This window comes from Abramis brama (assembly GCF_963993115.1).
Source record: "Abramis brama genome assembly, chromosome: 11".
Taxonomy (NCBI): Eukaryota; Metazoa; Chordata; class Actinopteri; order Cypriniformes; family Leuciscidae; genus Abramis; species Abramis brama.
In genome coordinates, this window is record NC_139973.1 from 41,043,224 (window position 1) to 41,049,357 (window position 6,134).

Sequence of the window (6,134 nt, forward strand, 5' to 3'; positions counted from 1 at the left end):
CATGCATAATAAAAAAAATTTTATTAGTGTTAAATTATGTTTACTAGCTGTTAATTCATAAAATTTAACGAGTAAAAATGAATTAAAACAAAACTGATTAAAACTAAATTCTTAAAATGATGCCATTTCACAAACCCTTTTCTTTTAAAGGGGTCATTTTATAATGTTTCCTGAAGTGCACTGATATTGTTAGTATGATATTTATATCAAAAATTGTCAGAATTTAGAAATATATTCTGATTTTTAGCCTCTGATTTGAACACTCTGAAGACACACCCCTTCTAACAATGTAAACGCCCACTCCTGTGATTGGCCAACATCTTTGCATATGAAATGAGTTTTACATGTGGAACTCTCAAATCTTTTACTACGTATTTACTATTACAGCTCCAAGATTGACTAATTGTGAAGTGTTGATTATGGCGTTATATTTAGATCGACTCCTGTCGCATTAACGCTTGCAGCGATGACATTCACATAGTTGAAATAAATAAGCACTTTCCTAGCATTAGGATCCTTTGGAAGGTAATGTTATTTTTAGTCCAGTGATCCTGTATCACTCCTCTCTCCTAAAAGCTGTCTTTGGACTAACGAGGAACTTTTGAGTTCTGAATTTTACAGGATGTTTTTATAGTACAATGACCTCTTGAATGGCAAAAGATCAAGGAAAATTTGATTTCTTAGTTCATGACCCCGTTAAAAGTGTGTTTGTTCCTTTGCTCTTTGCCAGTTTATTATGTTCAGGCCCCAGATCAGAACCGCAGTGGTTGTGTTTGCTGTGAATCTCTGTTGTGTGTCGCCATGATCTGTGGTTTTTCTGTTTGTTTAGATTACAGTTTGAAATATAAGGAGCTGTGAAGGAGAGATGGTGATAGAAAGAATATAGAAGGGAAAATTATATTTAAATGCTTTTTAGTTTTGAGCTTGCTCCCAAATTTCTCCCAGAAACATTGTGGGAAGGGCAGCGAGAAATTACATGCAGGATTTAGGATTTTTATTTATTTTATTTTGCATAGTGTGTGTGTGTGTGTGTGTGTGTGGTGGTGCGTTTACTGCCAGGTTTATAGAGGAACACGATGTCCTTCGTGACGGGTCATGACTGACATCTTTCATTATCAGTAAAACCCGAGGAAACATTCAGTACATTCAAATATCGGAGAGCATCAATGAATCATAAGATGTCTAATGTTCACTCAGTTCTGTCGTGTGTCAGAAACATATGTTTATATGCATGATGTCAGAAAATTGGCGAAGTTGTTTTTACCATTTGGTTTCAGTAAATGCTCTGAAAGTTTGAACTCTGAAAGTTTGCAGTGTGTTTCACTGAACTCGACAATCAAGAACAATCTAATTCCTCATGAAATCAGCCCTTAACAGTAAACATGTAGTGTATAATGCAGCTGTTTGTGAATGTAAAAGGTCTGCAAAGTTTCAAAGATCAAAGTGCAGATAAATGAGTTTTTTTCTAAAAGCGATTCTGAACTGAAACGCGTCGTCAGTAATTCCAGTCTCACTTCCTGCTGAACCTACATAGGTTTGAAACTCATTTGCATAAAGATCTTGATTGGCTGAACAGCATCTCTTTGACCCGCCCTCAATCACTGTAATTGTATCTGAGACTGGAAGAGTTTGGTTCGTGTTGTTCATGTCGAGAAGACGCTCTTTGAGATTGATACAGTAAAACCCACACCATCGTTACTGTTCGTATCACTGTTTATCAAGAGCTGAGATTCAGATATGATAATGAGCGTTTGCTTTCTGACCAATCACAACAGACTGGCCCATCTGACCAATCAGAGCAGACCAGCTCTCAGAGAGGCGGGGTTTAGAGAGACTGAATCCTTGATCGAAGCGTTTCAGACACTGAGAGAAAAGAGCTGATGCTGCAGTGGAGATTATGAGAAAATTAAAGTGTTTTTTGACCTTTGCATGTAAACCTGTTGTAGGAGACGCCAAAACACAATTAGGAACCTTTAATAATAGCATAATAGGGGCGCTTTAAATAACCCCGTCTTTATCTACACGTTATCATTCAAGTTGTACGTTTGAACTCCTGTTGTCCTGTTGAACGATGCTAAAGCTTTTATGAATTTGGCCCCGTCCCATCGGCTCCACCTCGTTAATCGGAAACCCGGCGGCCCCTTCACAGCGTATTAAGAAATGAGTTATGAATAATGAGCGTTCGTGCGCTCACACCTGTGACCGCGGCAGATATATCCTGTTTGGAAAATGGCCGACGGTCTCGCCAAACACTCCCGCCCCGAGCGCTCCAACAGGAAGTATGGACAGGAAGCAGCTGTCGCTGACTTCCTGCCTCTGCTGCTCCAGGTGCATCCTGGGTACTCGGTGCTCACCAGAGCAGACACAAGCTTTATCTGTACAAGTCCGTTCGTTCTCAGCGAGCGCTGACCGATGGGGTGCAATGTAATGATTGTAATATTGTAATATTGTTAATGTAATATTGAACACCTTCAATATTACATTAATGCCCATCACTTTATCACAGTTTATTCGCTATAGTTTAGAAAATGGTAATAAAATATGATAAGAACTCAGAGTTACCAAATCAGTTGATATTTCACTGGTTTTGTCCATCCTTCTGTTAGACTGTCTCACAAATGAATTATGTTGAATATCTGTCAGCTGTTAAATTTAACTACACAATTAGATAATACCAGTTTAGCTCAACAAATTACCAAGCAATGCTTCATTTTGTTCAGTCTGTGGTGTAAAAAGGTTGCATTAGCAATTAAAGGTAAAACATGGTCAGGTTAAAGGTCCCAAATGTTTATAAATTTTACTGGTAGTCCACTATGAATTATTTTTTGGGTATAATATGTCACAGTTTACTTTTATTTAGCTATCCTCACTTACATAAATGAACTATAGTGTCCTGCACCCACTAGTAAAAAAATATTAAAAATGATATCTGGTGTCTGAATCATTTTTGGTTTGGCTGTATATTTGATGTGTCATCTGAATGAATCTGGATTGAACACACAAGCGCTTGAAAAGTCTGATTCTCTCAATGTTAAACGCAAGAGCAGCCGTGCATTAAGGATATATTTAATCGTACAACGGTTTCTGCATCTTATCAAACCACACAACTCTTGAGTTTGTTTAGTCCACATATGCTTCAAAATGTTTCTGATGTGTTTCATAGTCATGAATCATTTCATGTTTGGTGGATAAAAACTGAAACACATCAGCTCTGATGTTCTGCCAATCAAATGTAGGATATTTTGAAAACTATAGTCTGAAGCTTAACAAAAAAAAGTTTATAACTCGTTGAGATTATTCCTTATTACTTGCAATTGCGAATTTCTCACAATTGTGAGAAAGTCAGAATTGCGAGTAATACATTTGCAATTGTTTTTTTTCCCCTCAGAATTGAGAGAACTCAAAATTGCTAGGTGAAAAAATAATCAGACACTCACAATTAAAGATAATTGCGACTGATTTTTTCATGCAGTTGCAAGTGTATAACTTTTTTCTTCAGAATGGTGAGATTTAAAAGTCGCAATTACGCTTTGTGTTTTTGAGAAACAGACTTCCGTACTCGTGACATTTCAACTCTAAATCATATTTTATAAGAATAATGTTAACTAGATTTCTTTGTTTCGGAATGCTAAGGTGTTGTGGCTGGTTGCCGGGGTGTTGCTATGGGGTTGCCAGCTGGTTTCTAGGGTGTTGCTTGTATAACTACGCTTGTAAAGTCTGATTCTCTCGCCTTTTCACACAAGAGCAGCCACGCGTCAAGGATATAGTTAATTGTAGAGTGGTTTCTGCATCTTATAAAACCGCACGACTCTTGAGTTCGTTTAGTCCACATATGCTTCATAATGTTTCTGATGTGTTTCATTGTCATGAATCATATCATGTTTGGTGGCTAAAAGTCGGCTGATGTTTTTAATCAAATGTAGGATTTGATATTTGAAAACTGTAGTCTTGTGTATGGAAGCTTGTTTCCAGGTAACTTTTTTTCATCTCGCAATTACGAGTTTATTACTCATTACTTGCAATTGCAAATTTGTATGAAAATACTGTGAGAAATACAGTCAGAATTGCGAGTCATAAATTTGCAATTCTGTTTTTCCCCCTCAGAATTGAGAAACTCGAAATTGCTAGGGAAAAAATAATCAGAATTGTGAAAAACTCACAATTAAAGATAATTGCGACCCCCACATTTCTGACTTTTTTCTCTCGCAATTGTAAGTGTATAACTTGCAATTCTGACTTTTTTTTCCTTCAGAATTGTGAGATTAAAAGTCACAATTAACATTTTTGTTTTTATTCCATGGCAGAAACAAACTTCCGTAATCGTGACATTTCAACATAGTGACATTTCAACTCCAAATCATTTTGTAAGAATAATGTTAACTAGATGTCTTCGTTTCGGAATGCTGGGGTGTTGTGGGTGGTTGCCGGGGTGTTGCTATGGGGTTGCCAGCTGGTTTCTAGGGTTGTATAACTGGTCTGTTGTTGTTGTTCTATGATTTGTTCAATGGTGGATCTGATCACTTAGTAAAGCAGCAACACACTCTCCTCAACAACACGTGATTTGAGGAATCATTCATGTCTGAAGCTCAAACACACTCAACTTTAACATCTTAAGACTGGAATACACCATTTATTTGTACTGATTCTTTGTCCCAATTTGCAGTCTGAGTTACGCTAGTTGGTGGAAGTCAATCAGCACATGTTGGTTAGTCGGATTTGACAGATTTAACACAAAATTGCCCAGTGTATGATGAACAGATTGATTTTATTTTATTTATTTGTTTGTTTTTTGCTTCAGACTGTGATTCCATCCGGTCTGATAAAATTAGACGTTTGATATTTTGAGCCGACAATTTTCATGTGTTTCAGAGCAACGAGCTGTGAGTTTTTGAAAGTTTTCATCTGTAACCATTAAAAAAGTCGGCAAGTGTATTATTCGTATTGTTTTATAATCTGATGTGTATTTCAGTGTTTAGTACTGAAGGTTTCATCACTAACAGCACTAGAACTAGTGATGAGAGACTCTGTAAACAACACTAATTAAGAAGAATGACTAACCTCATCTGAGCACTGATGACACACGCACGCACGCACACACACACACACACACACACACACAAACATTCACTCTCTCACGCACGCACTCACAGACACACTTAGACAAATACACACACACACACACACACACACACACACACACACACACACACACACACTTGTATTGCTCTAAACAATTAAGCCTCACTGATCTGTATCTCTGACACACAATAGTGTTTACATGGATGGAGGAAATGTGTGTCGAGCGCAAGTGTGAGTTAGCAAGAAAAGTTTAAATATTGCACAATAAGTGTGTGTGTGTGTATGTTCTCAACGCACTGAGTAAGTTTTTGTTTCTCTCTCTCTCTCTCGTCCTCTCTGTCTCTCTCTCTCTCTCTCTCTCTCTCTCTCTCTCTCTCTCTCTCTCTCTCTCTCTCTCTCTCTCTCTCTCTCTCGTCCTCTCTGTAACCCTCCGTCTGCTGGTCAGATCATTTACACAGATGAAAAGTGAATATCTTTGAGTTTGTTTAGACAGACGGACAATACAGGCGACTCCTGATTCAAACAATTGCTGCGATTTCTTCCCTCATGAGAAAACACTCGCTGCTATAATTACCATCAGTTTGACTTTCACACAAAGAGGCTCAATGAGACGCATTCAACTGCTTTAACGTCACATTTTCTGTCTTTCTGAAAACATTTAATAAATCAGTGTTCATGTTTATCATTCATTGATAGAAAAGGCGGTATCCTCACAACTATGTTCCTTTCTTGAAAGAAATGATATCTGAGGATTTCCAGTCAGGATTTAGACCGTACTATAGTACTGAGACTGCTCTCATTAGAGTTACAAATGATTTGCTCCTATCATCCGATCGTGGTTGTATCTCTCTATTAGTGTTACTCGATCTTAGTGCTGCATTTGATACTATTGACCACAACATCCTTTTAAATAGACTCAGACTGGCATTAGTGAAATTGCATTAGCATGGTTTAAATCATACTTATCTGACCGTTATCAGTTTGTAGCAGTAAATGAAGAGATGTCTTATCGATCACAAGTTCAGTATGGCGTACCACAAGGCTCAATACTAGGA